We start from the raw sequence: 12780 nt of genomic DNA on the forward strand, positions 1-12780 counted from the left end.
GGGCTCATCTCTTCACCTACCTGTGCCTGCTCGTTCCCGAACAGACAGCTGCTGTAGCGTGTTTTCGGGGTGCAGGACACTGATAACACACAGCCTTGTGCTTTTAAGCCTCATAGAGTCAGCACTGGTTTTCTCTTGGGCTTGTGCTACTCATGCTCACAGTGCAGCACCCTCATGCAGCCCACAAAAAAACCTCAAACCCCACCACAATACAAGTGTGCTGTGAATGGTGGGATAGTGCATTACCAGGGTGATGGGATGTGTGTAACGCTTGAGCCAAATTTTCTACAGGGATGCTGTTGGTGTAGAGGTCTCATCCTTATGCTAAGATACTTAAAGCCAAGCCTGAGCAATTCAGTATAGAGGTGATCTGAAAAGTATTGACTTCAAGGGGTGTGGCCTCACAAAGGCCTTTAAAAGAAACAGTAAAAACGCATTGCTCTTAGAAGAAAGCATAAAGAACTAGAAAACGAAATACAGCATAGGGCTAGAGGGCAAAACTTTGGGATGGTGACAGAATGCTTGGCTAAGTCGTAATGACTTTACCAAGAAAAGTTCGACTAGCGATCAACCTGTGACACCAAAATCGAGTGAACAAAGCAGGGCATTTTGGAGCAGTCACTGAGGTTGCATGCAACACAATTGCAGAGAGCAAGAGTGAAACACCTAGCCACAGACATTCAAAGTAAAAAGAAAAAAAACCCACCCAAAAGGAGGAAAATGCTCAACTAAACTTGTTTTCTGTCACAGGCATTGAATGGAGCCAAGTTCCAGAGCAGCTCTGTCATATCTGTACAAACGCAACTACCACACAATAGTTAGTGACCAAGATAGTTTAACTAAATATGACATTTACATCCTTATTTAGATACATGGCTTTTATGTTATGGTCCTGGAGTCTTTCTGTGTCTTCCTTTCCTGGCCTCTGTAGTATGCAATGCAATACTTTGCTTTCCTCCAAGGCGATACTTTACTGCTTCTTCATTCCCCTCTGTTGCAGCAGTATCTCCCAATCTGCCATAAAGACACATCATTTGCTTGATGTGTTGTCCTAGTGGGTAGAAGTTGTGCTTATACCATTTGTATATGGATTGTACGTAGGTATATACATGTGAGTATGTAACTGTGGAGAAGAAGGGTTTGCCTTCCTTACCATGGGTCGCCTGAATGATGTTTGTAGAGAGGGATTCCTCTGGACTCCCTAAAGCCATTTGAAGGGTTATAGTTTCGGTGCTCTCTATGGCCAACACAAACTGATTGATGTGTCCAGACATCATTCTTGAGATGGGACAGATATCCTTCCTGAGGGATGTGCCTCATCTCTTTAGTGACCCAGAGAGACTAAAATGGGTCTTCTGTGGCTAACTGTGGGTATCTTCAGCTTAAGCGTCTATATCTGAGCAGCTTGTCTTGACTTCCAGTGAAAAGCTGGTCAATATATGGATCTAGAGCATGATTCATCCCTTCCCATCCTACACAGATGAATCATATGCTAAACTCTGTTGCATTTGCTGTCTATAATGGGAAAGACAGGCAGCTCAGATGCACACAGCTGCAGCGGGGTGATGAATCTCAGCTAAGTCACTATCCTAAGGTCATTCGGGAATTCTGTAGCTGACTGGGGTATCAAACAAGGACAAGGTTCTTGTTTGAACCAAGAGCTTAATACTCGAAGAGTTTTCAAAATGCTGACTGTTTTTTTAATAATAAAAGTAGTCAGACCAGGTAGATATTTTAAGACACAAAAATCCTGTTTTCCTGCATATGGTTTCAGTTATAAAACCAGAGGGGAAAACAAATAGAGAAAATATGAAATATAAAAACCGTCGCTTCTAAACAGAATGTTTTTCAAAGGTTTCCATGAGGTGTTGGCTGCTCGGCAGAGCAGACTGTAAAACAACTTTACAAGCCACATTTATTCTAAGAGCTCCACTTATTGAAGTACAATTCAAACTCTTGTTCTGCCAGCCAAGTTTCATAAATTAAACACTTGTCCAATAACACATACCTCTCCACTTGGATTCTCTGTTTCTTTTTGGCTTTGTGTGTCTGTCTTTCTCTCTCTCTCACACTCTTTTTTAACTTTCTTTTTTTTTTTTCATTTTATCCTTTGCAAATGGAAACAAAATAGTTTTGCTTGTTTTAGGAGTGGATTTAAGAAGTAGATCAGTAAAAGTAAAAATAAGGAGAGGAAAAGGAAAACAAGTCAGCTTTGTAGTCCTGCTGACTAAAATGAACTCAGTTTCCCTCCCTTCCCTCGAGCATTACAGCCTTAGAGATGTGACCACCAGCAAGACCAACCTTTCCTTACAAAAGAAGGGACAGGGCAGGTGTGAGGCATTTTTGGATGGCCACCCTGTCTGACCTGAAGCATGAATGAGTCCATGGATGTACCAGAGAGAAGCCCTGCCAGTGGTGGTCCTGGGCTCACTGTGTTTTCCCTTTCCCACCTTCTTTCCTGTTGCCCTTTGTTATCATCCCTACCCAGCCTGCAGCTCTCGCTGCTCTTTCAGTTTGATCTACAACCTCACGTCCAGGCTGTGTCTAAATTTTGCATTATGTCCTTTGAAACCTGATTTTCTTATTCATCCAAGAAGCTGAAACTCTAACCTAAGCTCTCATCATATCACTTCTTCAGCAGAGCCTTTGTCATTCCTGCCCTGTAGTATCACCATCTTCCCAGCTTTCGTTCTGGCATGGCCCTCTTTCTCCTTCACATGTCTTCATGTCTTCTTTTTCAGAGCCAACGATTGCTCTGTCTCATCAGGAGAGGAAAACTGATTTCTACATCCCCCTGACCTATAATGCTGCCTCCACTTGCCAGAAGTATTTCTAAAGATATTCTGTGGTACAAAGCTTGGATGTCCTAACATGAGCTCCAATGAAGTTAATGCCCTCCTTAATCCAGCAAGTAGGAAGGTGAGAAAAACACAGCAAGAAACTGGATGGTATCTCTGCTATCACAGTTGAAACTTGGGGAAGTCAGCTGCTGAATGTCTCTCATCAATTCAGGGGTGACCTCTTAAATGAGAATAATCCTTTTTACTCACTGTAGTGATTCATGGACTCTGTAAGGCTTGAACGTGACAGACATGGGCAGACATATGTGATTCAGATTGGAGCAGCTAGAGAAATTACTGTTCTTTTTTGGGAGCTACCTTCTGCCTGGCTGAGTTACCGTAACTGATGGGTATGAAAGAGAGGACAGGGAAGGAAATGTGATTTTAGGACATTTTATTGAGGAAGAAGCCAGGTTTAATTTATCTTCCGCTGAAGGTGCTTTTAGGCAGCCTGTTCACGTTGTGGTAATGTTGGAGCAGCTCTTGTGGTCAGTTTCGAAGGCTGGGAACTGACAAAAAGGCAGTGGGGACATGAACACTATTTGAGACTTGGTGGCTGAGGGTGATGATTACTCCTTAAACTGCATGCCTGATCTGCAAGGGGTCAAAGAGAGGTTGATCAAGGAAGATTTCTAGTGTCTCAATGTGGATACTTGGGTGATGTTCACGTCATGTGGTGTTCTTGTTCCCTGGGCCACTAAGGGCAATGTAGGGTTGGAGTATCCATGTCTCCACCACTGATCTATAGGGTTACAGTGATCTGTGACCTGCAATACCTGTGTGCACACAGTTGTGTTCAAAGCCCAAAAAGCCAACGTAATGCAATGATGAGAAACCCTGTCTAAACCATGCAGAGTTATTTGGTTGCTCAGCCTGTAAACCCTTTTATTAGGATTGAGCATCTCGTACAAGCTGTGGGGGTTGGCAGAACCCCTTCATTTTGGTGTGAAACACACTGCCAGTTTTGCTAGCTTAACATGAAAGAATCAGACCTCTCTCCAACAAACCTTTGCCTGTAAATGTTTTAAATGCAGTAACGATCACACGGTGTCTGCTGTTCCTGGGTCGACCCAGCTGAATACTGGGCGGTCTTTAACTACGCATGGCAAACCACGGGCTGTAAAGTGCTAGGTGCTGTTCACAATAAATAAAAATGTCAAAGCTTGGCCAATATTTGGTTAAATCCTGAAAAAAACCCATACAGCAGTTTAATAGGGTAACTATAAAGGCATTTCTCCATATAGTTCACATTGCTTGCTCTTTAATAGGAAGTTAATGGGGATTTTCTTTTTTAGATAGCAACAATTTATCGTGTGTTTCCTTGGTAACTACAACACCGTGAACCTTCCTCGAAAACTCCATGGGGATTCCTGCAATGTTAGTGAGCATAATGAGTGGTAAATGTAAAGCAAACCCATTGAATCACTTTATTTTAAATTCTGGCAGAGACATAATTTCCCACAGTTCATAAACATTTACAAAAAAAGGGTTTACATGTAGAAAAACAGTTGTTTTTATCACTCAGATCAAAGAATACGTTTATCTGGATGTACAGATGCATTTTCAGCCAGCTTTTGAGAAGCTCAGGTGACAATCTTTGAGAAGCTTCACAGACTAATGCCGAACCTTTGAAGTCTGTAGCTTTGCTCACCTGAAAATACAGACATCCCTTCTGCTCCCTGTTCTGCATGAGCCTGAAGTTTGCACTTCAAAGATTAGAGACGACAGGCCAAATTTCCCCGAGTCGCTCGCAGCACTGGGACTTACTGATGAGAATAAAATGAAAAAGTAGGGCATGGTGCAGGATATGGGGGGTTTTGCATCCGCACCCATGTAGCAGTCTCGCCGCTCACATGCCAGATGAATGGCATTTGAGTGCTGGAGGAATGACCTTATGCCTTTTGGAAATGAAGTGGAGGGATTCCTCTAATGTTAAGGACCTTTTCACCAGACCCTAAGATGGAGGAGATGCAGAGAAGTGGGAGCTGTAGATAACAACTCTGCAGATGCCGAAACTCCTGGCAGACCCTGACACTGCTCCACAGCCCAGGCTTCGTTTCCTCACAGCAGCTCAAGCCCTGAGTTGACTTGATGGAGTCTGGTTTTCGTCTCAGGTTTTAAGCCTCCGTAGTTAATAGAATAACACTAATATTAGCAAGAGAAGGGTCGTACTCATCAACCGCAGTGGAGCTGCCCTGGGTTTGTGTTATTGTAGGTATAAAAGCTGTTTCTGGTGCTGTTTGCAAAGTAGGGGCTTGTTTTCCTACCGGAACGAGCGTGGTTTCTGCATACTGCTCATACTCAGTAGAGTTGGTGCATGTCCTGGGGCAGGTCTGCACCACTTGCCACTGGTGACAGCATCTGTACTTTACACTGACATCACAAAGAGCATCTATTTGTAGCCTAAGAGCTTCGTGAAAGACTAGAGTGCTATTTCGTGGGGGATTTAGAAATTCTGAAATGCTGTGCAGAACAACCCCTCCCCCCCTTACAAAACTGTCTAACAGGAAAAAGTAAAAAGGACTGCTATTTTTAAATGTGGATCTTTAAAAATATTTAGTTTTTCTTTAATCTTTAAAAATTGCAATATAGTGTATCTGCAATATCAAGTTGCAGATGAAGCAAAGCGTGGTTTCAAAGTGGAAAACAAACACTGGAGATTTTCAGGACAAAATAGCTTTCTCTGGAAATTCCTGTGAAGTTCTTCGCTCTGTGGCTACATTTTTTTCTCCTGGTGCTTTGTTACTATGCTGTAAGAACTATAATATCATATAACTGAAACATTAAATACCTCCTGCCATATGAAGACATCTTTGAAATATTTTGGTGGCCAGTATGTTTGTGTTCAAGCAGGATGCTCAAATCATGCACAGGGTTTTGACAAGAATCTAATAAGGTTGCAAGCACATGAAACCTGATTAAATAATATTTCTAATTGGAGGCGTGTGTTATTTATCAGAAATTCAAAAGTTTTTAAATTAAATTTGAGGACTATGAGGGTCAGATGACAAGCATGAATTAGTTTAATGTTAATTCTAATATGTGTGGGGGCACGTGGTCCAAGAACTCTGACTGCTGCAGCAAAGCTATTAAATATGGAATTGGCAGAGGAGGCAAAGGAAAGTTTCATTCTCACAGCAGAAATGGCAGGGACATTGTTCCCTGGGCAAGTCAGAAGATATTCTGTGAAGGCCTCCTCTGAGAGGCACCATGAGTCACTGCGATAACCTCCCATCCCTAATACTGACAGGTGAAAGCACAAGTGTGCAACTGCTTATTTTCCTGGCATGATTATAGGTTGGGAAGAAATCATTTTAGGGGGATCTCTAGGACTTTTGCATGTTTGAGGTAGTGTTCCACAACTCACAGATCTCTGGTGTCTTCGGTGAGGGGCTGCCACCGAGACTGCCCCAGTGCAAGCTGGAGCTGTGGTGGACCAGTTCACTTTGGGACTGGTTTCCTTTCCCATAACCTTCATCTCCATTTCTCTGACAGCTGCATCCCAGCCTGATTTCTTGGTTCTTTGTGTCTCCCTTATGAGGAGCGGCTGAGGGAGCTGGGGCTCTTGAGCTTGGCGAAGAGGAGACTGAGGGGGTACCCTCATTCATGGCTCTCAATTTGGAAAGGGCGAGTGTCAGGAGGAAGGAGCCAGGCTCTGCTCTGGGATGGCCAATGCCAGGACAAGGGGCAATGGTCCCAGGCTGGAGCACAGGAGGTTCAAGCTGAAGATGAGGCCAAAGTTTGTGAGTGTGAGGGTTATGGAGCATGGCCCAGGCTGCCCAGAGAGGTTGTGGAGTGTCCTTGTGTGGAGACACCCAAAGCCCTGGCCGTGTTCCTGTGTGACTGCTCTGGCAGGGGCTGGACTGTGGAAGCTTGTCAGGTCTCTTCCAGCTCCTAACATTCTGTGATTCTGTGATTCCTGCACTGCCTACACCTCCATAGACATACCTAAGAGTTTGTCATCTCTAAGGTCTCAGGTAGATGACCTTTCCCAGGTGACCTGCTCTGAGCAATTGATGTGTGCCCTGTGTGCTGGCTGAGCAATGAGAACACTGTTGGCTCACACTTAGGACCCCATGGGTTGTGTCAGGTGTTGTCTGCGATTCAGCCCTTCGCATGGACGCAAATGATGTTTACTCTGAATGTCAAACAGGCTCCTGTTAGAGGACTTTAGCCAACACCAGAGTCTGCCATTTGTTTTCCGGAGACTGAGTTTTGGACTTAGAAATAGGGCCAGGGTTAAGATTTGTGAAATTCAACACAGTACATTCCAGTTTATCAATCTACTTTTTTCATGTAATGAGCATTTTTTACCAGTTGTGTTGGCTTGGCTATGGGGCGAGTTGGGGCCAGTGGATGCAGAGTCTATGGCTAATAAGGGGATTGAGCTTAGTGACCATGGTGCAGGGGACAAATGAGACTCAGGTTTGTGCAGGGATATATTTTTTGCCAGCCCTCCTCCTGTGTTTCATTTGCAAGTGTGAGTGTTGTAAATGGCTCAGCCAAAGGTTGGAGATGTGTTCATGTTGGGCTTCCAGAGAATATAGGTTGGAGAGCCAGGATTAGGTAAATGTCTGATTCATCCAGGGGAAAGGGAAAGGAGGGGGAGTTAGGAGCCAGATTAGAGTTAAGGTCTGCGAAACAGGGAAGCGGAGCCAAAGTTATAGCCAGTTTCTGCAGGTCACACTTAATTATTCAAGTGTAAAAAGGTGGAGGTGTGGCATTGGTGTCTCTGTGTGATGTACCCCCAACTTCATCCCCTGTGTGTGAAGAGCACCAGGTTCACTCTCACAGCTGGGCAAGTGAGCTGGTCTGGGGCTCCCCTTTAGGCTGAGCTGTCTGCATTGCCTGAGGTTAATTACAGGTGCAGAAGGGATTTGGAACAACATGGAGACAGGTCTTGGGAATTGAAAATTAAAATGTACTTGTTAAAGGTTTTTTTTTTAATTTAAAAATAATATTGGACTTTTAAAATTTGTTCAGGCCAGATGTGTTCACTATTTGTACTTTTTTTTTAAAAAAGGCTATATTCCTAATTTTTGGTTAACTGTGAGGACGTGAGAAGCTAGTGCTAAGATGGGGTTAGGATCACAAAATAATTGCTGCAGAATGAGAGTTTGAATTTTGTTGACTCTGTGGATGAAAGCTGTGTGTTTTTCTCAGCTGATTGCGTCGCTTTATTCTGAACTTTTGCTCGGTACCTGTTCCTGGAAGAGATGGGGCTTTGACTAGGGATAGCCTCTGTGAAAATGGTGACTACAGAGCTGCAGATATTTTCAATTTTGCAACTTCTGCAATGGAGAATATTGGTATCACTTTACTTAAATACTTTTAGGTCAAGTTTTTTTGTGGTGCTTTATGCCTGTCTCATTCCCTCTGTTATTGTTCAAGTTACTTTTACAGGATCTGAAAGATGCATTGCAGACCCAAGCTTATAGCTGAACTTCGGCACAACGGTGAAGGAAAATACAGTTTGCATCAGCTTTTTTTTACTGACAGTGAATTTTCACAGAGGAGAATATGCCTTATCTATAGCCAAGGTTAGATTTAGCAGTAGGTTCTACTGTAATGCTCAAAACGCAACATTTTTTTTCAATGAAGACTTCCAGTTATGTAGAGGAAGCATCTAACTAGTGTCAGCTTATTTAAACACGAAGTTCTTAGGCTTGTGTGTCCTTGAGTGCCTTCCGCATGGCCAGTGCTTGGGTAACATAGGGTTTATGAGACTAAAGGATGCATAAAGAGGGTTATAGTATAAATTTTCCAGTTGTACTGAGGCCAGCGTGAAGGTTGGGATTAATTTGAAGGGTCATAACAAGTTGAATTGGAAGGCCAGGGGTTTGGCTGAAGTTTGTCAGCTGCAAAGAGAAGAGCCAAGGGCTGCTTCCACTGTGTTTGAATCTCTTAGTCTGAACACCTCGTCTGGAGCCAAAGTCAGGGTTAGACCTGGGGTCAAGATGCACCCAGGGGTTCTCGTTATGTACCAAAATACCTCTCCACGAGCTTGCTCAGGGATTTCCTGTGTTTCTAGGAAGAGCTGAAATGCTATGGTGACACAGTCAATGAAAGAAACACACGATAAATAATGTTGCCCTTGACATCAGATGTGCAATCTCTGGACCATGGTCTATGTTTTCCATGTCTACAATATAAGCAAAACCCCATGGCTGATCCCTGTGCCCCATCATATGTAATTACTTCTTTCTAGGCAGGGTGCTGACAGTTCCAGTTCCCATCCCTTCCCCTTTTACCTTTAGGGATGATGAAGCAGAACCTACCTCAGAAACTACCAGAGAGACTTTGGTAAAGATGTTAGAGCATCTTGGCCAAAAAAAAAATCATGAAACAGTAGCATGTCACTTAGTTTTGTTCTGTAAGAGGAAAAGATTAGATCTCTCTCTCTGTCTCTGGATATAGAAGAATAATTTTTAGAGAGAAACCTGCATTTTATTGCTAAAAAGAGCAGTTTAAGGTTGCTCCACATCCAGCAATCACAGCTGTATTTAGCAGAGTACTCTGTCAGAAGAAAATAAAAAAGATCAAGTGCAGGGAGGGAAAATCAGAGTTACAGTCTGGATGTTTTAAAGCCTAGTGTAGCTAAATTCGGCGATAATTTTCTGAAGGAGAAAAGTACTGCAATAAAACATTTATTGTGTTTTCATGCTTGTTTTCATTCCTTTGAGAAAAATGAAACAGTTTAAGACTCATCCAACACAATTTATTCCTTAGTGTTTCAGTTCAACCATTAAAATAAAACAAAAAAAAATCAGTTATTCACACAGTTATCATTATAGATTATACTAGAAGTAAAATTTGTAAGATAGCTTTCTGGATGGCCTGACCCAGTACCATTCAAGAAGACATCATTTGGTTTAAATGGTCATCGGCAAGGTCCTTAGCAAGTATGTGAATGATAAAGAAAACCAGATATTTGGAAATTAAAAGGAGAATAAAAGAGATCTGAGTGTGAAAAGCCCTAACAGACATGTGTGAGAACTAACTCATCTGTGGGACTTGTGCTCAGACCCATTTGGTGGAGAATTGTTGAGGCCTGAGGCGCAAAGAAAGATGTTTGGGCAGCAGAAGCCAGCTTGGAGGCTGTGAAGTGATTTGTTTCTATTTCCTTGTATGAATCTGAACAGTCAAATCAGCTTTACAGCTCTGAAATAAACACAGTTGGGAGTTTATGTGAGTTCAGGATGGTGTAATCTGTATGTTTTGGACATGGTAGGAGAATGAGAAGAAACATTTGCAGTCAATTTGCCAACATGTGCCTCATTTAACATATCAACAAGTTGGTTGAGGTAATGAGAGAGATAAGTATTTTAAGTTGTAAATGCTGAAGAAGCTGAGAATCTGGAAAAGGGAATTAGTTTTGAAGTTCAGCAGTCATTTATAGCCAGAAACATGGGATGGTGTGAGGGGACCTTGAGTGTTGTTGCTCCTGTCTTCTAAGGCCCTTGACTGGTGTTGGAGCTTACTGCCCTGAGACGTGTACCTGGGTCATGATCTGCGTCAAGAGACCTTTGACTTCTTGGAGAAGGGACATGCATGAGGCATGAGGGTAAGCGAGCGTCCATCTCAGCCAGAAATGTTTGTCCTGTGGTTTGCATTCAGCCTGCCAAAATGTTCATCCAACCTGGCTGCTGCCTCTCCCCAACTCCCATCCAGTGACACAAGCAAGGAGCTGCAGCTGGATGAACTGCCCCAGCTCTGCAGGCAGCTGGCTCCTGGCTACTGTTGTACTGGGATGCGACCTGCTCAGAACATACTTGTCCCACATGTCTTTCCAGCCAAAGACAGAAGAATGCTTTGTTTATTAATTGAGCTGAAAAGGAGGGAGGCAGAGGAAAGAATGATGTTTTCATGCCTGCATTAAGTTCATGCTTACTTGCAGAAACGTGGGTGCCTGAGGACTCAGGTACCCACAAAGTTGGTTGAAACTCAGGATCTGTTCAAAACTCTCAGACTTTTACATTATGTCCTTGTTCAAGCCCTGGTGAAGTCAGTGGACACAAGGATTGCTTTGCTGTCCCCCGTGGCTCAGCCACTGGAACGCCCCCCCTACTGAGCTGAAGCTTTTGGCTTTTCATCAGTTCTAAAAGCTAATTGATATGAATCATCATAATGATTGGTTTGTTAATCTTGCCTTTAGCAATCAACAAAGCTGCTTACAAAACTGCAGTCTTTATATGACTGTGGTTATCTTAGCCATGTTGCTGAACTCGAGAGCAGGAAAATCTTCAGGGATTTATTAGTACAGAGCAACTTTCCCCGCTTCTGAAAGCCTCTTAGTAATATATTCCGTAGCATATACTTCCTTTTATCTCTGGACTTTCTGATCATTGCTCCTCTTCTGTTGCCTAAGGCCTCAGTCAGCTCTAGAAATAGCCCTGTCCTAGTCTTGGAAAGGTGTGTGAAGTGCCTTGTTTTCTGTTTTACGGGTGGGGAATCTGAGAGTAGGACCATTTAATGCTGACATGTTTGTCTGTGATTATGTGAATATCTGTAATCACACATCTTAACACAGTAGGATTTTCTAATCTGTGTATGTGAAATCTGAGGTCTGTTGAAGCCAGCAGGAGGCAGGAAAGCTTCACAATGGGAAAAATCAAGCCATTCATCTCTGGGTAGACATGAGGACCAAATGTCCTAATATCAACCTACTCACTTCCTTCTGCAGTGAAGCGGCAATCACCCTGTTGGGAGCCTGGAATGGGACCTCAGGATGGGAGATGAGGGATTAAAGAGCTTTTCATCCCTTTGTTTCTGTCCTGGCAAACTCCCTTGTAGCTCCCTGGGAGACGCCTCCTGTCTGGCATCACGCGGATTGCACATCCCAACTGGGGCAGCATCACATTGAGCTGCGGGTATGAGCTGCCACGGCTAAACCCTGTGCTGCAGGTGGGTCCTACCTGGGATGAGGAACAGTCTTCTCCCTGCCCACTCAGGCTGCTCCCATATTTATAACTTATGTCTGAATCATGGCTAAAGTACCTGGTGGAATTTAGAGAGGCCAGCACAGGTAAGTGCATCACAAAAGACCTGTTTTAGATGCCTAAGCGTGGCTTAAGTCTCCAGTGTCACATAAAAAACAGAGTTTCTGTGGTTTCAGTGTTGCTATTGGTAAAATGGGTTTCAGATCTTTATTATGCAATCAAAATAGTTGAATCACCACTTGAACTAAATGAAAGCTTACTGTGTGTGCATATAGTTGTTTTTCTTCCTACCTATTACTTGATTGGAGTTGGGTAAGGTTAGTAAGAGAACTAAATTAATTTTCTTTGAAAGTTGTGCATTATGAAGTAAGAGGTATAAAAGTTACATTACATATGGCAAATGTCTTGAGGGTTTTGTTTATAGACTTGTTTATATTTTTGTTTTAATGATTATTACTTTCTCCGTGTCATTTCCACTTTTGCATCTCCATACTCATTACATTTTTATTATCTCTTTTATAAAATCAATGGCTGCAAACCGGAGAATTTTATTCTTGAAATAAATAGTTCCAAATATACCTATCCATAAACTAAATGTTGTGGCTGTGAAAGGGACTTTTCCGAAGCCGCTAAGCTTAAAGTGAAGCCAATTAATAGCTGACCTTTCATTTTTATGCACGATGGCACGTAGCACATCCATCTGACTTGACAGATTTGAAATTATCCAAGCAATAGCTGAACTGCATTGAAAAATACATTAGCAAAATTAGTGCTCATGAAAGGCAACAGATCAATAGCCTTAGAAATCAAATCCTCACTAGCTAGATGCAGACCCTACTGAAGTAAATTATAAGTCTTTCTCTTGACTTCTATGGGCTCTGGATGAAGGTCTTTTTCACCGTATCATGTACAGCCTTTTCAGGAGCTGTGCAAATTTCAGCCAATAATTGTCACAGTGGAGGTCAACTGGTGCCTGTTCCCAAACATGCTGAGACCTGTGG

This window comes from Mesitornis unicolor, unplaced genomic scaffold, assembly GCF_000695765.1.
Source record: "Mesitornis unicolor isolate BGI_N332 unplaced genomic scaffold, ASM69576v1 scaffold7909, whole genome shotgun sequence".
Classification (NCBI taxonomy): Eukaryota; Metazoa; Chordata; class Aves; order Mesitornithiformes; family Mesitornithidae; genus Mesitornis; species Mesitornis unicolor.